Genomic DNA, 15,375 nt, shown 5'->3' on the forward strand with positions numbered 1-15,375 from the left:
TTTTAAGTAACAGTTGTTTGACCTTATTTTTTTGATGCTGCTTCATCCCTCACACAGCACTTATTTCCCTTGGTTGAGCATGTGGCATGTGACAGTCCATAGCACCTTCCTTTGCATTACTCTGTTATTTCCTGCCTTTGTATGTTTTATGTAAATAATGCATTTATAAAGTCTTCCACTGATAAACAGAGGCAATTGATGCCCTTATAAAATAACAGACTAGTAATAGTGGAGAACTCTAGATTTTTGTGTATTTTTCCCACTTTTACAGTTGTCTGACCCACAAATTATTCAACAGTTTTTAGCAAATAGCTTTATTTTCCGGAACTTTTTATTATGAGTTTTCAAATATACAGAAAGGTTTAAAAATAATAAAGTGAACTGTATACCCACCTAGATTTTAAAACTAACATTTTGCCATATTTTTTTTAACCAAACATTGGAAAGGAACTTACAGACATTACATTTCATCGCTAAACACTTAAGCATGCATTGCATAAAAATAAGGATGGTCTTTTACATAACCACAATACATTTACATACCTTTAAAAAAAAAAAAAAAAAAGAACAGTAATTCCCTAATATCTGAACACCTAGTCTGTGTTTAAATTTCCTCTGTTGATCCAGTCAGTTTTCACACATAGTATTGATTATTAAATCTGTTTCATCTATCTAGAACAGTCCCCACTTTGGTACTTCTTCTTTAAGAGAGCAGGTCAGTTGTCTTGAAAAACGTCTCACATTCAGGATTCAACTGACTATTTACATGTGGGTTGTTCTGGTATCCCCTGTAGTTTCCATAAATTAGAAGTTAGGGCAAAAGGCTTGATTGGGTTGTTTAAACATTTTTAATGATAACATCTCACAAATGTATTTCATAGTGCATCATATCAAAAGTCTCATTAATATCAGGTTGAGTCACTATCAATGGATCACTCATTTGAGGTCACCAGATCTTCCCAACATAAAGATAGTTTTTCCTATTACAGTTAGTCTGTGTACTGACACTGGCAGCATATGGATATTTTGATTGCCAACAACTTTTTACCTGGTAAAAAGTAACCAACGATGATCCTTGCCTGAATCCATTGTCTCATCAGTGTTTGCAAAATGACAATTTTCTAATTCTACCACACTACATTTGTTGAGTGGCATTCTTGTATAACCTTCCCTCATCAACTAGGAATGCACTAGAGGCAGAGTCAGGCTCAATTATTTTGCCTTAATTACCAGTGTAGGAGTTTAATTACCAGTAAAGAGTTTGATGCTCTCATCTGCAGTGATAACAAATGATTCAATGTGTTAACAGTCATTTATGATCATTGTTTCTGATGTTCAGATTGTCCCAAATTTGGCCAGGTGGAGCCCTTCAAGTAGCTCTTGTGTCCTTTTGACATTCACTCTCTAGTCTTTGGACACTTGATTGCCTTCTAACACAAGATATCTCAAGTTGACCTTGCATTTTCAATACCCCAGGCATGGAATGAAACCTTTTTCCAAGAATCCCTGGCTCCTTCTAATAGGTAGCTATTTAGACACCAAGATCTGGGCACTAGGCATTCTCACTGCTCCTGGAGTGTCACTGGCAATTCTTTCCAATCATTCAAGTTGGTTTTCATAAAGACAACTCTTCACTCATGCCATCAGTTATATAATGTCTGTGTGATGAGGGATATAATTACATAACTGGGATAAACTTTCGGGCGCAAACAACTAAATCTTGTTAAGCATGCACCTAAATTGGAGAGAACACTTCCATGTTATGTATGCTAGAAAGCAGCAAATTAGCTGCAAGAGGCCTGTGACAAGGCCATCAGGAAATTTACAAGGGAATAGAGCTTGTCAGTTAATCTGCCAAGTGGGTTGAGGGCAATTAAGAGAGCAACTAGATGTATACCTAATCTGTTGTGTTTTAACTATCACATGTCTTGATAACTTATGGTATTTATAAGCTAATAGCCCTCCTTTCTTATCACATCTCTTAAGGCAGATTTCTAGTAAGATCTGAATATTAATCCTAAGGATCTGTTTCATGCAAATCTAAGTACTAGTTTTTCTTACTAAACCTTTATTTGGTCTCTAAAACTTTAAGGCTGTTACGTTTCATTCTTTGTCTTCTGGTGTCAGTTCACTTGCATGTGCCCGTAAATGTATTCTTACTCCTCTGTTTCTGTTATTCTCCCTATGGCTCTACCTTTCATAAGTATTAGCTCCTTAGAACACTGTAACCATTAAAAATGGCAAGCATGTGCACAACAGTGATACATACAAATGTGTAAGTGTGTAAGCACCATGGGGCCCCACACCCTGTATGAATGGGGAAAGTGAAGCCCATGATGCTGAAGTATCTTGCTTGAGGTCATACGTCATATAATGACAGAATAAGGATTGGAACAGCATAGCTCCAGCACTTAAAATTAATTGAGTTCTTCTTGTAAAATAATGTTGAATGGAAATTCTGAGTACAAAGAATATGTACCTACAATTTTATAAAATTATGTATTTTTATGAGATTAGAGCACTGAAAGTTTTTTAAATCTGTTTTTGTCTTATTTCCCATAGTTTCTTTCTGTTTGTTTTTTGTTTGTTTTCTTTTTTGTTTTAAGGAGCAGAGAGTTTAATAGGCAAGAAGGGGCTAGAAGGAAGGGAGAAGGAAGAAAGAAGCAGCTCCCCTGTACAGAGACAGAAGGAGAAGGGGCTCCAAAGCCGAAAGAGAAGGTCCCCACCTGCCATGGACACCAGCTAGGTATATATGCAAAGGCTGGAGAACACAGTGTTTGATTTGCGTAGGGCTCAGGGGATTGGTTTGACTAGGCATGTCTTTACATAGCCAGAGAAAGAGCTGGCCCTCCCACCCTAGTCTTTTAATATGCAAATACGGGGCGCCATGATGTTCTACACACGTGGGGATAGGTGGGGGTGGCCATGTTGCCAGGAACATGTGGGGCAAGGGCAAGAAGGCTGTGGGAATCACCATGTTGCCTTGACCCAGTTTCAAATGGTCTGCATTTGCATATCAAAGGTTGACAGCCTGACTGTAAGAGCCTGGGCTTTACAAGAATCTTTTCTGGAGATGCTTTAAAAAACTAGAACTTCCCAAGGACCCCTTTACCTCTCTATCTGCCTAAAATAATTTCTTAGTAACTCCTACCACATTCCTCCCTGTGGCGATATGACACTAACTGCTGTTAGGGGGTTTTGGGCTACGACTCTTTCTGGCTACTTCCTGCTTTTCAGCAGGAAGTCAAATGGGGACCAGCAGCGAGGGCTCCTCCTGGGGTCAACTTAAGGGTCCTCTGGAGACTGGCGTGTCTATATGTGGTTCAGTTTGCAGCATCATTTAGAGTTTGACTGCTTCAAGGTGAGAAGAAAGAGTTTGAGTTATAGTATTGAGTGTACAGGGTCCAAATATCAATACAAGACATATAAGCAAGAGAGGGCTTGATAAAGGGGCTAACCAATTCCATAAAGAAGAATGGAATTCATTAAAGAGGGACTGTAGCCACGCAGGGCTGAAGCTGGCATTTTCCCTGAGCCTGTTAATAATTTTGATTTAGTTTTTAAGTACCTGTAGATTTTCCTCTACTAGAGGTGTTAATCATTACTAAACCCAATAAAAAGTCCTAGCAGAGGCCGGGCGCAGTGGCTCATACCTGTAATCCCAGCACTTTGGGAGACCAAGGCGGGTGGATCATGAGGCCAGGAGATCAAGACCATCCTGGCTAACACAGTGAAACCCCGTCTACTAAAAATACAAAAAAAATTAGGCATGATGGCGGGTGCCTGTAGTCCCAGCTACTCGGGAGGCTGAGGCAGGAGAATGGCGTGAACCCAGGAGATGGAGCTTGCAGTGAGCCAAGAGTGCATCACTGCACTCCAGCTTGGGCAACAAAGTGAGACTCCATCTCAAAAAAAAAAAAAAAAAAAAAAAAAAAAAAAAAAAAGTCCTAGCATACTCAGTGATAGTAAAACTTTCATGCTTCCTTTTTGTCAGTAGTTAACTATTATCCCTGCTATAAGGATAATTAAGCAAAATACAACAGCAATGGAAACTCTGTCCAATATTTCAGTTAGAAGGTGCTACCATGTATAACCCTATTGCAAATAGTAGAGTGAGTATAGCAACTTCCACAAGTATGGTGTAGTAGATAATTTCCATGTAAAATTTTACTTGCCAAGATACAGAATTTTCCTTTGGTAGTCTATGAAGCCTTGGTTTTATTTTCCCAAACAAAAAAAACCTCTGGGTTATGGGCATCATACTCACTTTCATTACCTGGCAGAATTTGCAGGATAATTGCCCAGAACTAGCATATTGATTCAGATTTTTACATTACCTATCCCTTTTTATTTCTTCCAAACTGGAGGGGATTACCACTTGATTCAGAGGAATAAGCAGGGTTAGTACAAAATGTAGGCAAAAAGTTTAAAAACAATGAGACTAGGATTTAATGAGAAATGTATGCTAAGCTTTGGAGAAATGTATGATAAACTTTGGAGCATAATTTTTCTCTCCAGTCCTCACTTTTGATAAAAACAAATTATGATAGGACCGTGTGTGTTGTCCGTAAACTTTAGTCCTATACATGGCCTGATTATTTGCGTAAAGTGCAGTGAGAAAGGTTATTTCTATACAGGCCTTTTGGATTGGCTTTGATGAAACTGTTCCACAAGGAATCTCAGATAATACCTTTTAAAGCCAAGCCCAGCCATGGGTTTGTATCCTCAAATACCTGTGAGTTGGGTGATCCCCTCCTCCTGAGGTCCCAAGATAAACTCGGAGCTCCCAGACCTGTTAGAAAGTGACATTCTTTACTGACCACATGTTAGGAATCCTGTGTGGGAACTGTGCAGACAAGGTATGAGGCCAGTTCTCCCCAATGGGCCTTTATTGGCTCTGCATGTCAAGCTTCATTCCTTAAAAAGAAACACATCGTTTTCAGTCAAAGCCTTGGTTAAAATAACCAGTTTTTCCAATTGTGTCCTGTTGACAAAGAAAAATGGATTCTTACTGCACTGATGCAAACAGCTATATTGCCATAAGTTAAGAGTACTTACAACTAGTCTCCAAATTCTAGAGGAACCAGGGAGAGAAAAATAAACACGCTCCAAATTTTGTTCACAGGAGTATACCTTACTCAATTATTAAAGGCCATAAATAGTTTAAAACTTTGACTCTGAAAAACAAAACAAGGATCAGCAATATTCCAAGCAAAGTTAAAAAGTCTGCTTTAACTTTCTGAGTGCAGTCCATTTAGTTAACTCTTGTTTTGCTTGATATTTGTGAACATGTTACTTCTTTATGAGTCCCGTACATTCTTCTCTATTCCAGTGTTACAATCTTTAAAGCTATTAAAAACCTGCATTTGAGAATACCTGTTAAACTCCTTAATAGAGCTTGATTATAAACTATTTTTTGAGAAGGAACAAAGCAAGACAACAATTGTCTGCAAATGACAAAATTCTCAGGATAGTTAAAAACATGACTGACAAAGAAGTTTATTTATCTTCATGGTTTACAATAACTTTACCCTTAATTATGATTGATAGCACATACTTAGACATTAGAATCTTAGAAATCCCATACAATTCTGGAACATATATTAGTATTATTCACCAAAATATAACTTAAATAAGATTGGACATCATTTTGGCAATCTCATGTGACTACACATGTCAAATAATCCTGTTTACCTCTTTTCTGAATGTTTCAGGGGCCCTCTGAGCCATCCAAAGAGCCAGGCATCAGGAAGGACAATTTCCAGATTGCCATAAATTATTTTGCCAAAATGATGACTCAAGGCAAAAACCTTTCATTAGCCTTTTTATGAAATGAAAATCTTGTTCAAAGCAAAATTTTACCCTTGCATTAGTTTATTAATGTTAACCCCAATTTGTTTACATGAAACCTTATAGATTATTCCATCTAATCCTAATCAATTTGACCATGAGGTGAAATCTGTAATCTTTTTTTTTTGAGATGGAGTTTCATTCTTGTTGCCCAGGCTAGAGTGCAATGGCATGATCTTGGCTCACCGAAATCTTGGCTCACTGCAACCTCAGCTCACCACAACCTCCACCTCCTAGGTTCAAGCGATTCTCCTGCCTCAGCCTCCCAAGTAGCTGGGATTACAGGCATGTACCACCACCCCTGGCTAATTTTGTACCTTTAGTAGAAATGGGGTTTCTCCATGTTTGTCAGCCTGGTCTCAAACTCCTGACCTCAGATGATCTGCCTGCCTCGGCCTCCCAAAGTGCTGGGATTACAGGTGTGAGCCACCACATCCAGCCAAGGTGAAATCTTTACAAACCTTTTATAACCCTTTTACTAAGTGACAGATTGGTGTCTTAAGAACTCCTTGCTATGCTTTTATTTTAATGCTTAATTTATGAAAAGACCATGTAGATACTATGGGAGAAGATGCTGTAGTGCTTCTACCATGCATTGCAGTGCGAGGCAACCCAAAGCCAATTAGCTTATTTTGTAATTAGGCCATCCCTGATGGGAGTCTCATCTCCCAGTGCGGGGTGAGGATGTTTCCTTATCTTCCAGGTGGCCAAGAGCATCCCTGATTAATAACTACTATTAGCCATCCCTTACAGTGTATTTTCTACTTAATTATTACACACCAAAGTTTTCTCATAATGCAAAGTAATTTCTGATACCCCAAAAACTCAAAACCATCAGATAATACAATGCAAAACAGAACAGAGCCTTTGATTTTGAGAAGGAACTATTTGCTTTTAATTCCTGGGGTTTCATGAGGAAAACAGAGGGGTTTTTTCCCAAAACGGGGTCTGTGGCGCCTCCTCTGTTTTTCCCAAGGAGTCCCATGCTACCAGAAGTTATCTTAGGGCCTTGTATGCATGCATTAAGAGTAGTAAAACAAAAAATGGAGAAAAACAATTCAGTCGACTGAGATGAGCCTTTTTCCAGAAAAACAAGATTCAAGAAGAGAAAAAACATAAAGGCCTTTTAATGTACCTATAACTTGAATATCCACTTTTAATTAAGCTGAGCACTCTTTAAGAAAATTATTTTAAATCCCTTGCTACTTGACTTTAGTCACACCAAGCAGTTAAGATTTTTGGCTTTTGAACTTTACAATAAGTAACCTCACAGGTGAAACTAAAGAGCTTTAATTAGGTTATGACTTAACCAGGAGTGTAAAAGGTATTTTTAAAGAAGCGACAGGCAGCTTTTTTTTTTTTAAGACAGAGTCTCGCTGTCACCCAGGCTGGAGTGTAATGGCATAATCTCGGCTCACTGCAACCTCTGCCTCCTGGGTTCAAGCAGTTCTCCTGCCTCAGCTTCCCGAATAGCTAGGACTACAGTTGTATGCCACCACACGCAGCTAATTTTTGTATTTTTAGTAGAGATGTGATGTCATCATGTTGACCAGGCTGGTCTTGAACTCCTGACCTCGTGATCCACCCGGACAGGCAGCTTTTACAACTGTCACTGCAAAATTGTGACTGAGACAGTGGAAGAGATCTGACCCAAACAACTCCATTTTGTTTATAGCCCCCAAGCTGTCCTTGCCCATCCCTGGGCATAGGCTGAACCAACTTTGGGAGGAGCCTGGTTTACAGTTGATAGTCTAAAACAAAGACGATAATAGCTGCTTCTCAAGATATACTTCCCTCTTGCCTGGGGACCAGACCAAGAAACTAGCTACAGGATTAGAAACCATGGCCCAAGAGCCATGTAGCTGGAGGCTACAAGATTTTGGCCCTCCCTAAACTGCTCTCATGATCAGTGCTTAAGATGTTTTGTAAACCCTGCCCTTGATGGATCAGCTGACACAGCCCAGACTGACAAACTGGCGTATCTCATTTAGCACAAGAAGACAGCCACCATTGTAAAATGGCGGAGACTAAAACAAAGTATTGCCATGCGGCTACAGATTATGTTCCCATGACATGAAACAAGATGGAGGCCTGTAGCCAAGTTTGCCAGTTGACGCTTTGCTGGGCTGGTTTGAACAGCAGGCTTGTGGGGTTCTCGGCCTGCATCCTGACCTAAGATACCTTTTCTTTCTTTCTTTTTTTTTTTTTTTTGAGACGGAATCTCGCTCTGTCGCCCAGGCTGGAGTGCAGTAGTGTGATCTCGGCTCACTGCAAGCCCTGCCTCCCAGGTTCATGCCATTCTCCTGCCTCAGCCTCCCGAGTAGCTGGGACTACAGGTGCCTGCCACCAGGCCCGGCTAATTTTTTGTGATTTTTTTTAGTAGAGACGGGGTTTCACCGTGTTAGATGGTCTCAATCTCATGACCTCGTGATCTACCCACCTCGGCCTCCCATAGTGCTGGGATTACAGGCTTGAGCCATCGGGCCCGGCCAAGATACCTTTTCTTTAACAGAACCATACAGAAAGATATGCAAAGCAGAGCAGATTGTTTACAGCTTAAGACTAACCTCACAAATCCTTTTTCATTGATTATAAATTTAAAGAAAACATAAACAATCATCTTTATTATCCCTTTTATTATCCCTTTATTATCCCTTTTCCAGTTTCCACAGGAAGAGAGAAGCCAAAAGCCCAACCGGTAAGAAGATTTTACCCTTTTGCCAGCACATCAGGCTTCTGGGTTTCCTTCCCCCTAGCTCAACTCTACGCCAAGCTTTTTAAGGTTTGGAAAATTAACCTTTTCCATGTTGGAAGAACATTATAAAAGAGATAGAAGCCATTTTAAACTGAGGAAGAAGGAAAACCACCACAGAAAGGAGTTCCAATTAGGGTTGTCAGGAGGTATTGCCTCTTTTCCTATTGGGAATGGTGTTTCCCCTTTGCCTTCCCAATTTTTTCTTTTCCCTTTTGTTCTACTATAGGAGACATATTGCTTATCTCCAAAATTTTCTTCTGCTTGCAGAGCTGCCTGTTTTAGCTACAGTGAGGGTCTGCCTTAGCAGCAACATAACATCCCTTCACGAGAGGTTAAATACCTGAGTTAAATTTTGGAAAGGTTCTGTGTACTTATTAAGGTCGTCAGAAAATTGGCCTAAGTCTCCCTTTACTTGCCAAAGGTCCTGCAATGAGAAGGGAACTTGAAGGGGCCCCAAATAAGGGGGACCCTCAGATGACTTCCCTGAAAGTTACTTTTTTAATTTGGGGAGAACTGTTTTCCCTGGGCCTGCCCAATATGACTGCAAAAGAAAATAAGCCACTTTTTCTTCAAAGTTTCAAGGTCGAAAGAGTCCCAGTGCTTCAAAATACACCCAAGGGGAGTGCATGTTGAAGACGATCTGTTACCCATCTAGAAAGAGAAGTGAGAATAAAAGCATCCTTTTAGTCTCCTTCCTTTTGGTATGAGATCGAGAATGGAGAAGAAAGCAGTAGGAGGTGTCTCCCAACTATTTTCTCTCCTTCGTTCCTGGATTCCCAGCACCCATTTAAATATGCCACCCATGACTGCAGGTGTAACCCTCCAAGCCATGGCACCAGAGGATCTGAGTTTGGGGCCTTAGTCACGCTGTTTCCAAGCAATCAGTTTTCTGCCTTTTATTTCCCTTTGACCTCCTAGACTTGTGTGGCCTCCCAAAAAATGGATTTCAAGAAAAACCATGTAATTAGGAAAAGCCCCTTTAAGGGAGGGGGCGTGCTGGATTGAACCGTATATCCTGCTATTATAGCCCATGCTAAAGCATTTACCCATAGAAGAATGGTTCCGGTTAACTTCTGGACTTAAAATCCCCTTACTAATTAAGTACTGTCTTAGTAGGAGCCAGAATGATGGCTTAAAGGAACATAGGAACTGAATGGCCATCTTCCTGCCAGTGGGACAATATTGAGACTAAAATTTGGCTACGGAAGACATCCTCCTCCTGTTAAAAAGTAGAAACTTACGGTTCTTAGAAGAGGTCTAGAGCCTGATTTCTACTAGGTGGCTTAGAAATACTATGTGCTTGCCAGATAAAACGTAGAGAGACATTTATTGAGTCACTGCCTGCCTTGATTCACGATCTTTTCTAACAGAATCCTGCCCATTTAGACACACACAGAGAGAGAGACCACGGATAGAAAGAGAAAGAAAGTTTGGCGACAGGGTAGCTGGAAGAGAGCCTTGAGATTAAAGGACGGATTTAAAGTTGAAATCCGCTCCGTATTCACCAGTCTCATGATTGAATTTCCTTTCCCGGCCAATGCACCAAAATGATATGGCTCTGATGAGTGGAGGAATACCAGGGTTCTTGGTCCTCATGCCGGTTTAGATGAAATGACACGGACACACATGGAGTGGTTTTAAGGGGTGGAGAGCTTAATAGGCAAGAGGGGCAAGAAAGAAGGGAGAAGGAAGAAATAAGCAGCTCCCCTGTACAGAGATGGGGTAGGGGGGCCTCCAAAGCCAAAAGAGGAGGTCCCCTCCCATACAGTTTCTTAAATTCAAATGTTTAAATACGAACATCTCAATTCAGGATGCACCTCCCACTACCAATTTTTCACTCAGATCTATCCCAAGTTTCAAAGCCATATAGTCAGTGATCACCCAGAACTATCTCATAAGAACCTTATGTGGTTTAACCTAAAACTAAATTGTTTTCATCCCCACACCTCTTCTCTCTAAATTCATTATAACTTTGACAGGGGAGCTAGGAGCCACTCTCTTATTCACCAATAATCATCTTAGTCCTATTGGTCTTACAATAAAGTTGGCTGTTTCATGCCTACAAGAGTAGAGGCTTTTTCCTGAAGAACAATTTTGGGCCATACCAAAATAAGATCTGCATCCAGAAGTTGAAAAGGAATGATCTCCACTGTAAACTGATTTTAAACTATACCTGGAATATTCATGCTGAGCACTATATTTTACATTAAAGTAGAGCCATCCCTCAGTATTGGTTCCAGGATTGGTTCCAGGACGCCCATGGATACCAAAATCCTTGGATGCTCAAGTACCTGATATAAAAAATGGCATAGCATTTGCATATAACTGATGTACATTCTCCCAAATACTTTAAATCATCTCTAGATTACTTGTAACACCTAATACAATGTAAATACCATGTAAATAGTTGTTACACAGTAGTTTTAAATTTTTATTGCATTATTTTGAGGGTTTTCTGCTCAATATTTCCAATCTGTGGTTGGGGGAAACACAGAACATAGCCAGGCATGGTGGCTCACGCCTGTAATCCCAGCACTTTGGGAGGCAGAGGTGGGCAGATCACGAGGTCAGGAGATTGAGACCATCCTGGCTAACATGGTGAAACCCCATCTCTACTAAAATACAAAAAATTAGCCGGGCATGCTGGCATGCACCTGTAGTCCTAGCTACTTGGGAGGTTGAAGCAGGGGAATCGCTTGAACCTGGAAGGCGGAGGTTGCAGTGAGCCAAGATCGTGCCGCTGCACTCAGCCTGGCGACAGAGCAAGACTCCATCTCAAAAAAAAGAAAAAAAAGAAAAAAGAAATGCAGAACATTTGCATACCAAGGGCCAAGAGCCAACTCTATAATACCTTACACTAGGGTCCTAGGAAGTCCCACCTGCTAAGGGGACTCTGGTGCCACTAAAATGGAAGTGATCAAGGATGCTGAGAAGGCCAATTTCTGGTCCTGCCCTTTCTCAAACCAAAAGAAAGCAGTAATGGCGAAGATTCACTTAAGAACCAGAAAGGGGGCGGGTTTGGTGGCTCATGCCTATAATCCTACCACTGTGGAAGGCCGAGGCGGGTGGATCACCTGAGATCAGGAGTTCGAGACCAGCCTGGCCAACATGGCAAAACCCGTCCCTACTAAAAATACAAAAATTAGCTGGGCACAGTGCAACGCGCCTGTAGTCCCAGCTACTCAGGAGGCTGAGGCAAGAGAATCACTTGAACCCGGGAGGCGGAGGTTGCAGTGAGCCAAGATCACGCCACCGCACTCCAGCCTGGGGTGACAGAGCGAGATTCCGTCTCAAAAAAAAAAAAAAAGAACCAGAAAGGCACTAAGAGATGCACAGTAGGCAAGTAGGCACTCAATAAATATTAACTGAATGAATCATTCTAATATGCACTGTGCAAAGTGCTGGCAAGATACAGTAGTTCAGAGAAGTGCTAAGTATTCAAAAAAGATAGATTTGTACTTTCCAGGATAAAGAAAGATGTCAACCATACTTTTTTTCTTTACTGCAACATTTGTATTTGTAGAGTGCTTTGTAATTACAAAGCATTTTTATATTTTCACATTCATTTAATCTGTACGTGTTAGACTCCAGACTGGAAAGGGACTGACCCAGGTACCAGCTCTCTTCTAGGACACAGAATACTCATCATAGATGAAACAACTTTAAAATGATTATGTAGTGGAAGAATGAAAAGTATTCATCTTGCGACCAGGATGAATACTTATCTCAACTCAGGATGCACCTTTCTAGGGAGAGGTGCATGCTGAGTTGAGATAAGCCTAGAAATCAGAAAAGAGAGACGGCCCAAACCTACCTGAGACCTAGCTGCAGAGCATGGTGGCCATTTCTTCCCCTGCTTCTCAGAAACCAGCAGGACTGTAAGCCAGGAGTTCAAGACTGCAGTGCACTAGATCCGGCCTGTGAATAGTCACTGTGCTCAGCCTGGGCAACATGGCAAGAACACATCTCTAAAAAGAGAGAGGGAGAGAACGATGAAAAAGAAAGAAAGACTCTAAAGAGCTGGGAAGGGAAAGAAGCCACAGATTATCAGACCCACCTTGACAAAATTCCCACCAATCAGTGGGCACTATATACCCTGCAATTCCCAAAGGAGAGGTCAAATGAGAGTCTAGTAGTAGTCCTACTCACTCCCAGATCTAGAAAAGCAGGCCATGAACTGTTATTTTGGCAAGGACCTCTCTCCCAGAATTCCCAGATCTAGGTGGAGACTGCTCTGTTTCTCTACCAAGAATTGGCAAACTACTGCTAGCTGGCGGCCCAAGCTAAAACACACAGACACACACATTATTTTTTACATTTTTAAATGGTTAAAAAAAAATCTCATGACACGTGAAAATTACAGTGAAATTCAAATTTCAATGAAGTTTTGTTGGAACACAGCCACACCTATTTGTTTACTGTCCAAGGCTGCTTTTGTGCTACAACAGCCGAACTTACAACCATAAGGAGATTGCAAAGCCTAAAATGTGTACTATCTGGCCCTTTGTAGAAGTCCACCAACTGCTTCTACACCATGGGGTGGGGTCTAGGTCTATTTACTAAGCCAAACAACCATCCAGGCAAAGAAGCAACAGCAAAGCAAAGAAATAAAAGAAGCAACACTCCTGGAGGGTAAAGTGGGGAAGCGTCCGAAAACAAAGTCAATTAGGAGAGCTTTGAAGCAGGGAAATGGATAGAGGCACAACGCCAGAAGTCCAGGTTCAGAGAATAATCATCTCCGCTCAGGAAGCAGGGGACAATGCTACTTAGAGCAAGGACGCCCTCTGTCGACATTCCTTGATTGTGCGTCTTTAACTGTCTAAAATCAGGGTGGAGGTATGCGGAACGCAGAGCCTGTGGGAAGAGTTAAATGGGCGGGTTCAAGAGGAGCGGTCTTCTCTTTATGGAGTGGCTGGTGTTCCTGTACTCTTTCACCAAAGTCTTCCGAAAGGAAACTTGGGTTTAAGTTCGCACTAACAAGACATGCAACTCGCACTAACAGATGTGTATCCCTTTCCTCTCCCTAACTTCAGTCCCTTAAGTTTACAGAGAGGGCAGCTTCTCGGAAGCGAGTCCCCTTTTCATTCTTTTTTTTTTTTTTTTTTTTTTTTTTTGAGATGGAATCTCGCTCTGTCGCCCAGGCTGGAGGGCAGTAGCGCAATCTCGGCTCACTGCAACCTTTGCCTCCCGGGTTCAAGCGATTCTTCTGCCTCAGCCTCCCGAGTAGCTGGGACTACAGGCGCGCGCCACCACGCCCAGCTAATTTTTGAATTTTTAGTAGTACAGACGAGGTTTCACCATGTTGGCCAGGCTGGTCTCTTATCTCCTAACCTCGTGATCCGCCCACCTCGGACTCCCAAAGTGTCGCGATTACAGGCGTGAGCCACTGCGCCTGGCCCACCATTGGCCACCCTTTTCATTCTTAACTGAGACTCCTCCCTGCACCCCAGCTCCTGTCGATGCTCGACTTCCTCCCGCCTCCGAGGGGCCGCGAGTCTACCGACTGGCGGGGTAACTCCCCTTGCCAACCCCACGAAATGGCCCGCAGTTTGGCTGAGACGGGTAGGACACCCAAGGGACCAATACCACCTTCCATAAGATGGGATTCGAACCTAAAACTCGTTCTTAACGGCCCTAGGTGCAAGAGCTGCCCCTCCCTGAACTACGACTCCCTCAGGTTTCAGAAACAACAGCTCCGCTACCCAGAAAGAGACGTAGGGAGGAGCCCAGCTTCCGGCTCGAAAGGGACTCTGGGACACTGGGCGGGGCCAGGAACGCAGTGTTCCTGGGAAATGGGGTCCACAGCCTCCGCTGCGCAGGCGCCGCTCCACGCAGGCGCCGTGGCCCTGCTTCGCACGCGCTCGGCTGGAGACCCCTGTCCCCGAGAGCGCGCACGCACCCTGCCGGGGTACTAGGAGGCGTGGCGGATGCTGAGGCAGGCACTGCCGGTCTCGGTGGCGGTGTTGTGGTGAGAGCGGGTTTATTTCAGGCTGACTACTAATTTAAGTGGGAGAGACACGCAGTTTGTAAGATCTTCCCACCCCAGGGGGCAGATCGGTAGCGGAATGTGTGGGTGCGCACCCACACACTGGCCCAGCTGCCTCAGGAGCCCTGCTTCAGGGGCCCGAGGAACTTGTCGACGAGATTTCTTGAAGTAAATGCCTTGTCCCCAGTTACAGCGCTACCGTCATGTCCCTCCGAGGAGATGGCAGCAGCCTTTCGCTCTCATTGGTCTCTAAATGAACCGTCATGTACCTGTGGACGGCCTGAGGAATTACCGATCTCATTTCCAACCTGCACCCCGCCACGCTTCCACCGCTGCGCTCACCGCCCCCATTATTTTGAAGCACAACTCAGAATCGTAAACATTTCGGTACCAATTTCTAAAGATGGAGACTCTTCGAACAGAGTGACATCTTTATTATATCTCTTCAAATCACAATGTCAAATATCAAGTGAATGAATTTCCCTACTTGATGGAAATTTGGGGGTTTTCCGTTTATTTAAATAAGGATCCAAATAAGTTCTACAGCTTAAAGTTAACTGACATGTCACTTAAGTCACTTTCTTCAGTCTCTTGGCATTTCTCTTTTATCTCTTTCAATATATTTCTTGGGGAAACTAGATTTTATCCTGTAGAGTTTCCCGCAATCTGGACTTCACTGATTAGTCAGGGTGCTATATTTCATGTTTCTCTGCCCTCTGTGTTTTCTATAAACTGATAGCAAAATAAATAAATAAAAATAAACTGATAATAGGCTTGATCTGAT

General features: G+C 42.4%; 1 long non-coding RNA gene across 1 annotated transcript; it reads right to left on the bottom strand.

The window, feature by feature from the left end:
• Positions 1–618: 618 nt before the first annotated feature.
• LOC135967955 (uncharacterized) lies at positions 619–14,351 on the bottom strand. The gene is made up of 3 exons (XR_012425304.1): positions 14,218–14,351; positions 12,420–12,573; positions 619–788 (listed from the first exon to the last, which is right to left on the bottom strand). It is a non-coding gene; the product is annotated as an uncharacterized lncRNA (long non-coding RNA).
• Between the last annotated feature and the right edge of the window lie 1,024 nt (positions 14,352–15,375).

This window comes from Macaca fascicularis, chromosome 16, assembly GCF_037993035.2.
Source record: "Macaca fascicularis isolate 582-1 chromosome 16, T2T-MFA8v1.1".
Taxonomy (NCBI): domain Eukaryota; kingdom Metazoa; phylum Chordata; class Mammalia; order Primates; family Cercopithecidae; genus Macaca; species Macaca fascicularis.